This window comes from Rattus norvegicus, chromosome 7 (assembly GCF_036323735.1).
Source record: "Rattus norvegicus strain BN/NHsdMcwi chromosome 7, GRCr8, whole genome shotgun sequence".
NCBI lineage: Eukaryota > Metazoa > Chordata > Mammalia > Rodentia > Muridae > Rattus > Rattus norvegicus.
In genome coordinates, this window is record NC_086025.1 from 63,478,188 (window position 1) to 63,496,134 (window position 17,947).

Consider the following 17,947-nt stretch of genomic DNA (forward strand, 5'->3'; position numbering starts at 1 on the left):
CTTCTGTACGGTTTTCTCATGTCTCTATATACACACACAGAGAACTTTGACTTGTTGACTGGTTGGTTGCTGTTTCCGCTTGTTTTTGTTTTTGTTGTTGTTGTTTTTTGTTTGTTTTTGAGACAGTATCTCTTATAACCTTGGCTGGCTTGGGGATTCACTAGGAAACCAAGGATAACCTTAAACATTTATCCTCCTGCCTCCACCTCTAGGGTGCTAGGACCCAGGTATGTGCTGCCATAGTCAGTTTCTCACAGTATTTAATGAGTATGATCTCTGCTTTTTATATTCCAATATTTTCTTTAACCATTGTGTCTATTATGAAAAATCTCCAGTTATTTTAAATCCCTCTCTGTCGTGAGCAATGTTGTGAGGAATCCCGCATGCTTGAATGTGACGTACTTTCCCCATCATTGTGGAGTTATTGCTCTAAAGGGATATACTGCGTTAAAAGGCTGTATACTTCAGTGAGATCCCTAGGTCTAATGTCAGGTACACCTGGAAGTGGGCTTCAGCACAGACAGAAGAGCTCTTGCTTTTAGAACATTTGATTTGCAAAATGTCTAAGATGGGTAATGTGAAAAAAAATACCTGATTTTTAGTACTAGGTAATCTGTATCAACATCTAGATAATCAATATTTAGCCACATGCCAATGATTTCTAAGTGACCAATGCATGAAGTTACATAATTCAGTGGAATAAGTGAACCATGTGACACTGTGTCAGGCTGGGTTTTGAACAAATGTTTCTGATTGCTCGTTGGACATGCTACTGCAGAATCCACTCTTCTCCTGTTTCTAAAATAACAGCGAAGAAGACTGTCCAAGTTTATATAAAAAGATTGTTTGAACATCCTTCCTCTTTGAGATACAGCTCTGAGGGCTAAATATTTTTATGAACACTTCAACGAAAACGGAGACTGGAGCAGATGTGAAGCTAAAGCAGACATGGGCCCAGCCAACCATGGCCCAGCAGGCTGACACTTCAGAAATTTACAAAACCGTGAGCTAGTGTCACTTTGTTTCAATATTTAATTCTGAAAATTTACACTGGAAAATATAAAAAGTTTTCAGGGCTGTAGAGATGGCTCGGCAGTTAAGAGCATACTGTTCTGGAAGAGGACGGTTGTTCCTTTCTCAGCACCGTGGTTTACAACCATGTGTTACTCCAGCTCCAGGAGATTTGGTACCCGAGGTCTCTACAGACACCTGCGGTCCCTGGAACTGCTTTCCTCCTCCAACAGTGATGTCACCTGCACATCTGTTGCCATAGCAACAGCCATACATTCCCAGCATACATTTGGTTCAGCGACCACCTTCATTCACCTGGAATCAGTTAAGTCACAGGTCAAATAAAAGGCAGGCCCTTTCTCCCCCCTTTCCTTCTCTCTTCTCTTTTTCCCTCTTCTCTTTTTCTCTCCTCCTTCCCTCTCTTCTCCCACTCTTGCTGCCCACCCCCTTTGTCGAAATAAACCTCTTCCGATTGGGACCGTGTTGGCCTGGTGTGGTTTGTTCAGACACAAGCCTCGATTTCTATACCAACACTGGGTACATACCCACACACAGATACAACTACGCCCATAATTTAAAAATATAAATAAACCTTAAACCTCTTTCAAAAAATAAGCAAGTGCCAATGTTTAAAAGTGCTAGGTTTAATATTGTAAATTAAAATAAATTTGCAACTACACTCTAAGTGTTGAGTTCTAATTTCTCATGGGGTGATTATCTGTCTATTGCATCTACATACGGGACATTTTCTTAGCTTAGAATTAAGAATGCAAGGAGTTCTGAGTTAAAGGTGTGAGACACACAGCTTAGCACAGCACCTATGAAAGAGATACTTTGAAGGGTCTGATGGACAAATCATCCACAGCGTGAGAGGAAGGATGCCCAGAAATGCCTTGCTTCCATTTCCAAATCTTGGACGTGATGCATATCTCTGTTGACAGCATTTTTAAATTCAGTACTCGAAACAAAAATCTCAAATGTCCATTGAGCCCGAGTCTTTAAAGAATAATAAATTAGATCACATCTGCTTTAAACTATGGTATATAGGGCGTCATAAGCAGGAAGACAATTCTGATACACACTTGTATAAGAATAAACCACAGAGCCACAAAGGATAGCCAGACCTTGCCAATGTCATTCCTCAAAACAGTGACACCATGGGTGTAAAAAGAATAAAAAGAACAGGTTATCAATGATGACATGCTTAAAGCAAGGCATAAAAAGAATGGTAAGGAAAACTGGAGAGAGAGAGAGAGAGAGAGAGAGAGAGAGAGAGAGAGAGAGAGAGAGAGAGAAGAGAGACTTTCCCCTAATAATGCAGGACATCTGGCCGCTTTAATGAAACATATGGAGCCTAAAGATTGGCTGAGTGCTCCTTCTGCTGCTGTCTTATAGAAACTCTAGAACTCAAGAGACTACAGTTTCTTATTCTAAAGCAAACATGCAAAGGAGGATTCTTTTTTTCTTTTCTTTTCTTTTTTTTTTTTTTTTTTTTTTTTTTTTTTTTTGTTCTATAAATTTCATGGTAGATTGAAAGTGCAGGCCTGACTTCCTGGGCATGTCTACCATAGTTACATGCCTAGAGTTTACATTTCGTGACAGGCAAGAATGCCAGGTTATTAAGATATGGATCCTAACAGCAGAACATCCTGGAGACTCTGAAAACAAAGGCGGTTAATGTATATTCTCTAAGGACAGCCAGTATTTAGTAGAGTGGATAATAAGAAGCAAAGAACGCAACTGTGAGAGCTTAGGGACCAATTGTTTACATCTTAAAATTAAGCCTAAAGTTAAGCAATCAATCTTGGTTACAATTTGAAGTCAAAACAAGAGTGTACTCGGGCAAGGCATGGAAAATTACTTGACAGAAAGCTTAGGTAGAACTGTAGAGATTATTAAATAATTAAGATACACCCATCCTTCCTGCATTCAACTTCATGAAAAGACACATCTGGAGATCCAGTGCAGGACCTGGGGATACTCAGGCCTCTGCTGGATGCTCGTCAGTCTTCGCTGCAGACCTCTGAGGAAGGAATTCAAGACAGAGAAATGACTAAAAATGACATTCAATCAAGGAACCCACTGTGTCTCACGCCCTTTGGTAAACATTCCCATCTTACACACACACACACACACACACACACACACACACACACACACACACCAATCGTCAATGGTTTTACACACCTGCTTTAAATTATAAAGAATTAAATGTGAATGGCTCCAGCTGACTTAGCATAGCAACACCAAGAAATACAGGTTTACAGGGCAAGGAAACGATATCAGCTCATAGTGATTTATCTTTGGATCTCTCTCTCTCTCTCTCTCTCTCTCTCTCTCTCTCTCTCTCTCTCTCCCCTCCTCTCCTCTCCTCTCCCCTCTCTTCCTTCTTCCCTCCCTGTCTCTCTCTGTTCTCTCTCCCTCTCCTTTCCTCCCCCCTCTCTCCCTTCTTCCCTTCCTGTCTCTTTTTTCTCCCCCATCCTCCTCTCTCATTGTGTTTCCCCTCCCCTCCCTCCCTCTTTCTTGCATTTCTCTCTTATTTTTCTCAATCTCTGCGTGTGTCATTTTCTCTCTCTAGCCCCCTTCTGCCCTCCTCCCTTTCCTTCCTCTTTTCTTTCTTCCTCTTTCTCTGTGCATCTTTCTCTCAGCTTGTACAAGTTACTGAAGAGGATGGGAAAAGTTAAACAACTTTTTTGGGAAGTTCCGTTCCGGCTGAACCTCTAGAAGAGAATCAGCAGTTAGAAGCTTTGGCAGAGTCTGCCAGACTTGTTTATGTGAGCAATTTTAAGTTCTGCACACAAAAGAATGCCTGTTTCTAGAAAGCTAGCCAGCCTGAGAACAACTTCTGAGATTTGTACACATCAACATGCGTATTGCACAAGCATGCACACATGCACACATATGTACATTGGCATACACACATGAATGGACACACACACTTACACAAGTCAATTAATGCTGAGTTGGAATAGATTCCTTATGGCAGAAAACAACTGTTGGAGGATAAGCCCTTTTTTTAAAAGTGTAGGTGTGTGTGTGTGTGTGTGTGTTTGTGTGCATGTGTCTCTGTGTGCATGTATCTGTGTGTGTGTGTGTGTGTGTGTGTATGCTGCTGTGGCTGGATATCTGTGTCTGTGTATGTGTACATGTATCTGTGCATTGTACATGTGTCTGTGCATGTGTCTGTGTGTGATGTGTGTGATATGTGCGGTGTGTGTGCATGTGTATATGTGTCTGCAGAGGGCCTATGACTGTGTGTGTGTGTGTGTGTGTGTGTGTGTGTGTTGTGTATGCCTGTGCATGTGTCTATGTGCATGTGTGGCTATGTGGTTGTATGACCATGTGTCTGTGTATGTGTGCCTGTGTGGCTGTATGTCCATGTGTCTGTGTGTATGTCTGTGTGTCTATATGTCTATGTGTCTCTGTGTGTGTCTGTGTGGATATATATATATATGTCTGTGTGTGTGACTGTGTGTCTGTGCATCTGTGCATCTGTGTGTGTCTGTCTGTATGTCCATGTGTCTGTGTTTGTGGTTGTGTGTGTCCGTGTGTGTATATATGTATGCTTGTGGCTGTGTGTGTGAGGTGTGTATGTGTGTGCCCTATCTTTGTGTGTATGTCTGTGTATCTTTGTGAGTATGTGTGTATATGGATGAGACGCCTACATGAACCGCAAGCTTAGCTAGCTTAAAGGGGAACATATACAGGTACCACTTCTGTCTCAGGAGAGACTTGGACAACAGAGCTTACCCCACCTGTGCACCCCAGCCTCCAGGTATCCAGTACTGCTGGCTGCACTGGTAGGAGTCTTCATAGCCCAGGGTACAGGTGAGAGCCACGTGGCACTTTACATACATGCCAGCTCTGCGTCTATTGCTGAGATAAGGACCTTGGCCAAAATCAACTTGTGGAGGAAACGGCTTACTTCATCTTATACTTCCGGTTAACAGTCCCTCAGTGAGGGAACTCAAGGCTGAAGCCTAGAGGCTGGAGCCAAAGCAGAGTCCAGGCTGAGTGCTGCTCATTGGTTTGTTCAGTCTGCTTCCGTATACCGACCAGGCACACCTTTCCAGGGGCAGGCCCCGTTCTCCTGTATAGGCAACATGATTCAGGCATTTCCACAATTAAGATCCCTCTTGCTATTAAGGCTAGCTTATGTCAAGTTGCAAAATGAACCAGAACAAAGGACTGCCAATTTCACAAACAAACATGTCCATATTCCACCATAACCTTTCCCTTTCATTCATCTGCAAGATCTCAACACTAACGCCACTAGGTGGGCATAAATAACCTTAAAAGTTCTGTCAGTTTTAAGTGAGCAACTCTCTCAACTGTGGGTTACTGTAAAATTAAAAATAAGTTATAAGCCTTTGGCCATGGCCCATGCAGCATCGGCAGGGAACAGCGTATGAGTGCTGCTTCACTGATGGGACTGTGCTATGGTGAGGCCCACGGAGACACTTCCCACTTGGCAAGAACCTGTGGGGAACTCGGTGGCCTCTGTGCTTATTACCTAGATCGTGTGTGCTACAGGCTGTCCTTGCTTTCGCTAGCCTGTTTATATTCACAGTGATATTGAGTTTCACTTTGTCCATCCAAGAGCAACGCCGGGATCACGCAAGCCCAAAATTCTGTGGACAATTCTGTGCTTTTTCTCATACTCTTTCGAGAGGTAAAATCTTCCTCTCCTCTTTTTGCGCCAATCGATCCTCTAGACGAAATCATTAATCCTGTGAATTTTGGAGACAGAGAAACAGCTACAGTCACACTGAGTAAGCCTGTGTCCATTGTGGAGAGTGGTGAATCCTAACTGTTCTGACATAGCTCTGTCTGATCCATGGAGACTCAAAATGGGGAAGCTATGTCTGATCAACAGAGACTTAGAAAATAGGGAAGTCAAGTCTGACCAATAGACTCAAAGATGGTTCTTAGAAGGATGACTTCAGGAATGATAGGCACATGTCAGGGAAGGTTGCTTAGTACAATGATTAGGTCTCTGCGATTTAAACGGTATTATGACTGGGGGAGGTGCTATCTGGTGACTGGACTTATACCCACAAGTGTCTAATCTGTCTCTCTTCTTGCATAACTGTGTAATGGCATTTGCTACCAGCTGGGTATGTGCTCGAGTCTATGGGACATGCCTGCCTAGACATTTATTTTTGACTTGCTGTAATTGTGCTTTGTAGTGCAAAATAAAGTTAGGGGGTGATTGCCCTAGCAGGAAGCAGGTGAGGAGAAGGGAAACTATTGGGGGCATTTTGTAATGATGGAGATGTTTTAGTGGTTTCTTTTAATAAAATAACCAATGATACCACTGCTCAGACAAGCAAGATTGTAATCGTATAAATAATGACAGCTCGAGCTATTCGGACCCCCTGGCTTGCCCATCAACAGATGGCTGGTGTCTTCACTTTCACCAGCTCCCCGTCCTGTCTCAGGACCTGGAAGTGGACTTCTGCATTGTTTGTTGCTCCAAGAAGGAAGAACCATGGGCAAATTCACAACTAAATAAAAAAAAAAACAGAAACAAAAACAACAACAACAAAAATGTAATTCCAAAGGTATTGGGAGACTGCACTTGGCTAGCTTCACATTCAGGGCATACTGGGTTTGTCTGGAAGGCTCAAGTTGGCTCTAGCCTACATCTGCTTTGGAGGTCCTCCAGGGCACCGGTTGTTAAATCTCAAACCCTGGGACAAATGACTGAGATGCCTATTCAACATATCAAGGCATATCTGGCCCAGAATCTCTCAGTTCCGACAGGGTCCTCCTGGGTTGCATACCCTACCCCCTGCCCTGAACTCTCCAACCCCGGGGGCCAGACTGTTCTTCCCTATATAATCCAAGTATTTTGACTATCTGCCCTTTTGTATCTTTGCCCTCTTGGCTTCTACACCTTGTTCCCTTCTCCTTTCTCCTCTCTCCTTTCTTCTTTCTTCTTTCCCCTTTCTCTTTTCTCCTCCCCCTTCCCCCATGGCTCAAGGCCATGTCCACTCCCAGATGTCCCTCCTCTTTATCTACAATAAACCTAAACTTTCTCCTCCTACCTTTTTATTGCATTCTATCTCTTTCCTTCGTTCACTGGTATCTCTTCTATGCTGAGTTCTCCATTGAAACTGAGGCTGAACCCTCATGAGTGGCCTCTGCTGAGGGGGTTCCAGACCTGCCACACAGCGTCAAGCCTCACCTGCTCACAATGACCCCTCCAGGCCTTTAAAACCAAAACTACATGGGGCTGGGGTATCTTACACACAGACAGTCCCATAGCTTGTGTGGGATGCTGCCCCAACTGTCGGTGGAGCACAGCCTGCGTGTGCTGACCCTGAGAAGTACCCCAGGAGATTCCACCTTGATGATACAGGTCTCTTCTTAATCACTGCTAAGGTCTGGACTTCAGCTCACTAGTCTCCACTGTCTCCAGAGATTTCATTTTAGTGTCTATGGTCTGAATCCTAACTGATTCTTCAACTCCTGCTGATCAGGGTCACAAACCCTTAACTCAAAATATTGCTCTGGTGAAGGTTCTGCCTTCCTGTGGAGTGTGGCAAGCCAGGCTTCCATCGCCTGTGCTACCTTCTGCATCAGTTCCGAAGTTCCCACAACTGTAGCCAATCAGGTTCTGAGCACTCACTTAATAGTGCTCCCCAAAGTTCAGATGTCACCACAATCCTCCCCCAAAACACACACGGTCGGGTCTCTCACGGCAACACCCCTGGTACCAATTCCTGTCTTAGGTTTCTACTTAGGTGGTAAAGACCATAGCCAAAATCAACCAGGCTGTATTTCATCTTAAGTTTCTAGGTAATAGTCTCTCACCAAGGGACATCTAGGCGAAAACTGATACCTGGGCAGGAATGTAGACGCAGGAGCTAAGGCATGGAGGAGTACTGTGCACTGGCTTTCTCCGTTTTACTCACACATCCAAGGACCATGTGCCCAAGAGGGCACCAATCACAGAGGGCTAAGATTTCTCAAAGCAATCCTCAAACATGAAAATGCCCTACAGATGCTCCAACAGGCCATTGGATAGAGTTATTTTCTTAACAAAAGTCTCCTTCCCAGATAACTAGCTAGCATCAAGCTGACAAAAATATCAGGACGCTTGACTAAAGTCAAATATCAAATTCCAACTGAAACGCAACCTTTTTGTAAGCTACCTGGAGAGAGATGTTGAAGAGGGAGAAGTGACTGTAACTAATCAACTTCTTTAGTGATGATGTGTGGGTAGTAGCTGTAAGAATCATGCCTAAGCTATTGTACTTTCTCTATGTCCAGGTTATTCTTTAATGTAAATTTTAAGATGCTTGGAAAATTGCAATTTAGAGGTAGGGAAGTTAAGAAACCAGAATTGCCACTAACCACCCGGTATTTTTATCTTCTGAACTGTGAAATGAAACTTAATGCTCCTCACTTTACCTTTTGTGGAGACTGTGTTGGTGTTGAGTCAATGCAAATATGTAAAAGTGCTTTAAGCAAATGAAGCAAAAAACTGCCACGTAAAACCTAAGAACGATCCTGATCGACAATAGAGACCAAATTGATGGACGTACTTGTAAAGTTGGTAGAGTTTTTGTAGCATTAAGTTGATGGTCTATTTGAACTATAATTATGGAAGCACATATCTAAACAGGCTTATCAATGATCAGTCCCTTTAGGGAAACTTGAGTCTTAAGATGGATTTCAATATTGCCTGTTTATGGAAAGTAGATGTCTATGTTCTTTACAGTTTTTCATCCAGAAAAATAAAACTACAATGCGTAGCTCCCATAATTCATATTATGTAAATTAATACTTTAAAGCTAGCCAAGACCAAGGCACAATATTTGTTGTATTTAGTAGATCACAGTGGAGACCAAGCTACTATATGCAAAAGCTTATTGTTTGCAACATGAACACATGGCTCATATCCTTAGAGCACCTAAAATCATTGAGAAAGATTCATTTGTTAAAAGATGGAATTCTGTGGTTACATCATCCCCACCTCAGGCCAGGCTTAGTGAACACCGGGGGAGAAAATGTGGAGGTGAGGGGAGAAAGTTTGAAACAACCAGAAGTAAGAAAAGACTCTTGTGGACATTACCAGGTCATGGTACTCAGAATCAAGAGTAGCAATAGTTGTATAAGTCCTGCATAATGTTTGCAAAGTCCTGAACAAGCTTAAGGCAGTCAGCATTCCAGCATGAGTCAGAGAGAAGCCCATGAAACTTTTCCCAGCTGAGTAACTGTGGCAGTTGATGGCTACTCTGGAAAGGAGAGTAATTTTCACAGGAATGTGGCCTCTGGCAAGCTGACCATGTTCACTGGATAGCTTCATACCCATTAGGCAAGTAGCAACACTAAAGGGACTCAGTAAACTATGTTAACACACACACACAGAGAGAGAGAGAGAGACAGACAGACAGACAGAGACAGAGACAGACAGCAGACAGGGACAGAGGGAAAGAGAGAGAGGATGATTGGGGTTCTGGAAAGGGTTGGAGATAAGGGGTAGGATGGATATGATCAAAACATATCATTCATATACAAAAGTCTGGAACGTTTTTTGGATTGTGGGGGGATTGGTTTCTTTGTTTTGTTTTGTTTTTAAATTCTAGTTTTAGAAGAGCGTTCATTCAAGGTGTCTGCAGTTCATATTCGGCTGTTCACAAAGACGGTATCATTTTAGTATTGGTTGTGGGTGCACAGGATTAACAGTAAGATACTCCATTAGGTTGATTAAAGACTCTCCTGGAGTCATTTTTCTGTGGCACCCTTTCATATATACTTCCAATTTATAGCCATTAATGTGTCTGCATGAGTGTTACTACAGTTGGCTGTTTATTACTTTGGGTTCCACATCTCTGGATCTGACAAGCTCAGGTCAATCAAAAACATGATGAGACAAAGATTGTGTTTTGCTGAATGTGTAGTTTTTGTTCTTTTTGTTATCATCTGCTAAACAAAACGACAGCCATCCACAGCATTTATAGTCTGCTGGAAGTCATCTGATGATGGTTTAGTATATAAGATGCCCACGTGTCATAAGCTCTGTGACATTCCTCATAAAGGGCTTTATTGAACTTAGATCTCAAACCACTAGGGGTACTAGCTCTAGAGACAATTCCCACGGATACTGAGGCAGGCCTCTCATCTCCAGATGACTAGAGAAGGAAACTGACCTAGCACTCTTCTGCAACATATGGGGTCTACTGCTGGTTTGTACCCTTAGGGCAATGCTATATTGTTATAACGAAAGAATAAATGAGGCATGTATTGTGTGCTTCACCAGAAAATATTTAAAATATGGTCGCTGACATTTAATAACAAAGCAATAGACATGAAAATAATTAGAGGATGCAAATTGATGAGTTTTACCATACGGATCCGGGAATGAGGTTGTGATCACCTCACAGAGTAATTATCTCTACCAACAACTCACTGTGCCCACCCCTCATCGAATAGCCACAACCTACTGTCACTGTAATATGTGACTTATACAATATAAATGTAATGATGGACGTGCATTGCTTTATGCCCATAGCTTTCCTTCACTCGGAGTGATATCAGAGATTTGAGGAATGAGTCTATTTGAAGCGTACTCGTCTTGATTACAGAGTAGTATTCTGCATTACAGTTATCCACAAGAGCTTCATTCATTCCCAACTCTTGTGTTGTTCCCATTTTTCAAATGAAGATTCTGAGGGCATCCATATGTAAGCGTCCCCTGTCAGTGCTGAGGGCATCCGTATGTAAGTATCCCTAGTACGGCAGGTACTTGGATGTGCCTGTGGAGGTGGGGGCGCGGGGGAGTGGTAGTGTGGGTGCACATGCTCACCCAACTGCTGGTCCTCAGGGACTATTGGCCTTGTTTTTCAGACAAGGTCTCTCCTGGGACCTGAGAATGTCCATCCCACTAGAAGGGCCTGCCAACCCCTGAGGGAATCTTCTTGGCTCCATGTCCATGAGTCTGGCAGATTCCTCAGAGTGAAATGGCTAAATCCTGTATCTGATGAATGCTCGACTGGATCCAGCACATTTTTCCAAAGCGGTTGGCCATTTTACACTTTTGCCAGGGGTATATTAAAGATGTAATTCCTCCCAAATACTTGCATGGTCGACTGTTTTATTAGTTTTAGCCGGCTTAATTTAGCAGCAGCTGAAATGTCTGTTTAATGTGTTCAGTCTAGCTGTTGCTTTCTGCTAAACTCAATGGTGTCTCTATGCACTTCTGGGCAATGTGCAGGATGATGTGGGTGGTCTTCACCTTGGGATTCATCAATTTTCCTGTCTGGACCCCTCCCCCTCAGTTGCCAGCTGCTCTGGAAATCCAAAACCCTTTCTGGTGCTCTAGCTAACAATTCTGGCTTTCTGCTAGAATCCTGTGTACACTGCAGGGCAGACTAACTCTTAAGCCAATGGGTCTCGTCCTTCCTAATGCTCTGTGACCCTTTAATGCAGTTCCTTATGTTGTGGTGACCCCCACCATAAGATCATTTTATTGCTACTTCATAATTGTAGTTTCGACAGAGTTATGAGTCATAATGTAAATATCTGATATCTGATATGTGACCTTGGAAGGGGTCAAGACCCACAGGTTGAGAACCATGAGAGCATGTGACTGTGGGCCACATTTCTGTCTCAGGATTGAAATTTTCAATAGATTCTGTTTGCTTTGTTTTTCATTACTTCCTAACAAGTGATCATGATAAAAATTAATTTTATTCAATTATGATTCCCACCCACTGCTGCCTATAGTCCTTTTTCTTACAAGTTCATTGAATTAAATTTTTCCTATAGTGAGTTTACTTTTCTTGTCAACCATTACATATTTAATCTGCTATTTAATGGCCTAATTTTTGTACTGCTTTATTAAAATTACTCATGTGAAAGTCAGTAATGGTAATTCCTCAAGAAGGTGTTTTTAGAATTCTAGGCTTCTCAGCTGTTCCCCAAGTCTATCAATTCCTGATTTCCAACTTCAATATTCAATTTTAATCTTTTATTTTTCCTACTAATAAATAAAAAATAATAAATAACATCATTTTAAAAGATGGATCTGATAGTCATGTAAGGATTGAGGTTTTGGATTGAGATATTCATATTTCAGAGTTTATCAAGTAGGGGATAGCATCTGTCTATTAAAATACTTCTTGTGAAATTTTCCTAACTAACCTACAAAGATGAAAATCTAGCTTTTTATGTATTTCCTCAAATACCCTCTTAATTGTGTTTTCTTCTCAGTTCCTGATATTGCTTAAAGATATTCTATTAAGGAGAGAGGGAAAGAAAGAGAGATAGAGATGGGCACATACATACATTTATACATATTGTGGTGGTTTGAAAATGCCTGTCCCAGGGAGTAGCACTATTTGTAGGTGTGGCCTTTTTGGAATAGGTGTGTCACTATGGGCGTGGGCATTAATACCCTTGTCCGAGCTGCCTGGAAATCAGTCTTCTCTTGTTTGCTTTTGGAAGATGTTGAACTCTTAGCTCCTCCAGCACCATGCCTCCCTTGGTGATAATGGACTGAACTTCTGAACCTGTAAGCCCGCCACGATTAAATGTTGTCCTTTAGGGGAGTTGCCTTGGTCATGGTGTCTGTTCACAGCAGTAAAACCCTAACTAGGAGAGAGAGAGTGAGAGTGAGAGAGAGAGGGGGCGGGGAGAGGGAGAGAAAGAGAGAGAGAGAGGATACATACAGGCATACATATATGTGTGTATATACATACATACATACATACATACATACATGCATACATACATACATACATGAGAGAGCTCATTCAAGGCAATCCAACAGAATGTAGCAGGGCATTTCTTGAATTTGGTTTTCCCATTGGAAAAATAACACTTGTACCAGCTAGATCTTGGTATTTATAGTGCTTTTTTATAAGCTAGAGTGGTCAAGCTGGCTCAAAGGGAAGCTGTAACCAAATTTATAGTGAATATGTCACCACAGGGTTCCAAGTCCATCAGAAGCCAGGATTGAAGTTGAGCCATGGTGGGTTAAGACAGCCGCAGTCTTCTGGGGTAGCTGATCCTGAAGCATCCCAGGAACTGATGGTGTGGGCACACTCCTGTGGCTTCCCAATGCCCCAGGAATCCCAGACAAGTCTCCCCACCCGCCTGATCATTCTGCTGTGCGTTTTTATGAAGAGCTATATCTCAGATGCAATTCTTTACAAGAAAAAAAAAAGATGAAACCTTCTTCCTACTCCTTTTGATTTCAGTGACTTTCTGATTTATCTATATGAAGTGGAAGCTGGACAACATGTTGCTGTGAGCCTGTAATTTCAGCACCTTGAAGACTGAGGCAGGAGGATGGCAAGTTTGAGGCTATTCCTGGTTACATAAGTTCCAGGCCAGCCTGGACCGTGTGGAAAGATCCTCTGTAAAACATAATAAAAGAGCTGGAGAGATGGCTCTGCAGATAAAGGTGCTGCCAGGCCTGAGAGTCTGAGTCTGATCCTCAGGGAGGGAACCACCACACTGCCCTCTGACCTCCTCCTCTACGCTTTAGTTAGCGTTAGAACACTCACAGTAAGTAAATGTTCGAAAGTTTTAAAATAAGAAAAGGGAAGAGGAGGAAGAAGGAAAAATGAATAGACTCCAAGAGTCAGTGTTGATATGATCTAATCTCCAGTAATAATTTCTAAAGAGCTCCCAATTTTACATGTGTTTATCACATTTTCATTAACCAGTCAGTATATAGAAAGTGCTATGCCCGAGGCTCCGAGTCAACCATGAAAAAAAGGTTCAGAATAACATGCAGTTATAATGGAGGGAAATTCTACATACGGTGAATGAGAAGGTGGGGGGCGGGGGTGTGGACTCTTCTTGAAGCGACCACAGAGGACAGAAAATAATTAAAAAGGGTTAGATGTTAGCAATCAGGCACATCCACGGACAGCTGAAAATAACTCAGCCACAATCAGGCATCTTTACAGCCAGTGTGTGAGGGCCCTAAGACAGGACACCCCATCTGTAGCTGCCCAGGAGGTGTGCCTGCCCCATGCCCCTGCACCACAGTCCCAATAAAAGTCAGCGTCTCCCTCCCCCACTCCCTTCTTTCCTCTCACTCCCAGAAGCTGCCTCTGTACCCCTTTCTTTACTAATAAACCCCCTATGTGGGACGTGTGGCTCGGTGTGGTCTTTTCAGGACCAGCCCCAAGTCCCATCATTAGGAATTTGCCCTCATACAGAGGCAGAGGATAAGGGTTGGCCAGGATATTCAAGAAGGAAGCAGCCTGTGGCAGTGGCAGCGCAGCAGAGGCGTAGAAAGGTTGGGGTCACAGCCTCTGGAACCACTTACGTGAAGCAAGGAAAGCAAAGGTATGCTACTACAGTCTTAGATTCATTGCTCTCACCACTTTTGAGGTAGAAAATCCATTAGGGAGAGTTGTCAGGACTGTGCTCTGGATGCACAACAATCCAATCAAGAACATGAAGGAAGTTCTCTGTAAAAGTTTCTGGATAGAGCAAGTGAGTAAAGAATATGAAAGGTAGGAGATGATACAGTTATAGCATTTACATATTTACATATATGACGTGTACCTAGATATATCATTATATAAACAAAATGCATATATGTGTAACTATGTATACTCTCAACCCCTACAGTGCACAGTTCCTAAGGGTGCAGGGGGTTAGCTTAGCCTTCTCTGTCCTTCAAACATCGCTCCTATAGGCTGACTTACTGCTCTAAAGTTGACTGGGACTCTTCTCACATAGCAGTACATCTATGGATGCCTTGAAGGCGATCAGACTTCCCAGAGTTGGGGCTTGGAGATTTTGGCCTACAGGCTACTTCTACAATTTTGGAAAAGTCGAAATATTACAGGTCACAGCCAAGATTTTATTCATGCCCTGCAGAAGAGAAACTTAGCATTTAAGAAGAGCCACACAGGAATTGGTTGTCTCAGGGTTCTTTTGTTGTTTTGTTTTTTAAATTACCAAGCCTGTTGGAGTCAATTGTCTTGAATTCAACGGGGTAAATTGCGAAACCCAAACAAGCCACGATGTGTTAAGGTCACAATGTGTTAAGGTCATTCCATGGAAAACACTTAGAACCGAACCAGAGAAAGCACCATTTGCTCATTAAAACCCCTATCAGTTGCCTAGAACAAATGAAACTCAAGACGGATGATCAAAATGTGAATGCTTCACTCCTTCTTTAAAAGGGGAACAAGAATACCCTTGGCAGGGAATAGAGAGGCAAAGATTTAAACAGAGACTGAAGGAGCACCCATTCAGAGCCTGCCCCACATGTGGCCCATACATATACAGCCACCCTATTAGACAAGATGGATGAAGCAAAGAAGTGCAGACCGACAGAACCCGGATGTAGATCGCTCCTGAGAGACACAGCCAGAATACAGCAAACACAGAGGCGAATGCCAGCAGCAAACCACTGAACTGAGAATAGGACCTCCGTTGAAGGAATCAGAGAAAGAACTGGAAGAGCTTGAAGGGGCTCGAGACCCCATATGTACAACAATGTCAAGCAACCAGAGCTTCCAGGGACTAAGCCACTACCTAAAGACTATACATGGACTGACCCTGGACTCTGACCTCATAGGTAGCAATGAATATCCTAGTAAGAGCACCAGTGGAAGGGGAAGCCCTGGGTCCTGCTAAGACTGAACCCCCAGTGAACTAGACTGTTGGGGGGAGGGTGGCAATGGGGGGAGGGTTGGGAGGGGAACACCCATAGGGAAGGGGAGGGGGGAGGGGAATGTTTGCCCGGAAACCGGGAAAGGGAATAACACTCGAAATGTATATAAGAAATACTCAAGTTAATAAAAAAAAAAAAACCTATCAGTTATTCAGCTGATGGATAAAATTTCATGCCAACACAATTTACATTTTTTGTTTTTTTGTCTTTGATTAATCTCTTGGACTCCAGAATTTAACCCCATTATTGGTTCAGCTTTTTTTTTTTTTCGTGCCCACTAGGAAGAATTTACTGGCCATCCATTGTAACCTCTCCTCCAAACTGCCTCAGTTCTCCTCATGGTGATCATTCACCCTCATCTATAATCTCCTGGCTCTTTTACTTTTATTGTAGCCCTTGCTAGACTGTGATGTCGGCTATAAAATACTTCTGTGCCCCTTGCAAGAGCAGCAGCTGTTCGGTTTTTTTAAGCACGGCAGCGCCTTTTCTCTGCCTGGGTGGATATGGCTGTGCAGTACAGCATGGGGCAAGGAGTGCACACAGAGGCAGCTTAGAAAAGTCCGCTGACTGTCACCAGCCACACAGATCCTCATAAACCAGTATGTCAGTGGGACACTGCAAGCTCACCCTGTCTCTCTTAACAGCATCAACTCTTAGTAACCTGTGAATGTCTTTGATGGTATTTTTTTGCACTCCATAGATCTAACGTAAGCGTTGCTAATTTCTACAACAAACATATGGTATAAGACTAATTAATTTTTATCGGCATATACATTTGACAAAAATCTAACTAGAGACACTAGGCCAGAGAGATTGCAGATATAGTAAAATTTGGGAGGCTGCAGTTTTACTGTTAGACTTCTTGCTAACTGACATACCACATTAAATCCAAGCTCTCTTGGAAGACTTCTTTCCAAACCTTACCCAAAACTCATCAAGGTTGAGCTTTGGTTCTTCCTAATCCATCACAACCTAGACTTACTCCGATTGTGCTAATGATTGTCACCTCTCCCAGACTTTTTTTCTGTATAAGATGAGGTGTTGTTGTTAAAATTAAATGAGACCATAGTTAAATAATACCAGGAATACCGAATATACGTAACACCATGGCAGGACAAAATGTGCAAGGGAGCTGCAGGGAAAAAAAAAATCATCATTTACAGAAATCATTATAAATGCTACGTGTGAAACTTCACAACACATGGTACACCTGAACATATTAGGAAGGTAGGAGGAACAGTTGTCCATTATTGGCCTGTGTACTGTACCCCTGCCACAGAAGCCTCTGTCCCAATGGATGTAACTGCTTATAGGCAACTGCTTGCTAAGCCTTCCTACTGTCTGAGTCACCGTGTCACTTTCCCTCTCCTTGGCTAACATGCTAGGTGTGACGATTTGAATATGCTTGGCCCAGGGAGTGGCACTATTAGGAGCTGTGGCCTTGTTGGAGGAAGTGTGTTGCTATAGGGGTGAATGAGACCCTCTTTCTAACCATGCAGGAGCCAGTCTGCTCCTGGAATCCTTTGGATCTAGATATAGAACTCTCAGCTCCTTCTCCAGTGCCCTGCCTGCCTGGATGCTGCCTTCCTGCTCTGATGATAATGGACTGAATCTCTGAACCTGTAAGCTAGCTCCAATCAAATGCTGTCCCCTATAAAACAAACAAACAAACAAACAAATGCTATGTATAACTGTGAGTTCAAGCTCCTTGCAGAATGGAACTACTGAAAAACATTTATCAACAAGACAGTTGATCATGGTTCGAAATTCCCTATGACAGTAGCACAGCAGATAAGACAAGCAGAGAATCTAACTAGGGATCACTGTATTTGAGCTAATAACATCCCACAAATAGCCCCCAGCTCACTGTATGTATACACACACAGACACACACACAGACACAGACACAGACACACACACACACACACACACACACACACACACACACCATCAGGAGTCAACTGATATGTAGCTGACTGAATCCAGTCAGTAACCTATTTTTGGAATGGCCCATTGGCTAAAAATTTCTTTAATTTTTATTCTTTAAGCGATTATAAGAGTACACAAGGACAGAGATCTGTATGTCCCAAAAGATTTACAATTCAGCTATAGAAAAAATCCATTACTTTCTTCTAGAACACAAATGTTTGAGAAAATCTAATGGAATGAATGTCCCAGGAACTGAGGGCTATGTCAGTCACAGATGTTTACACAGTAGTAACATTCACCTTTGAAATCAAGAGAAAAATATTTCACTTAGGAATTTTGAGAAACAAAGAG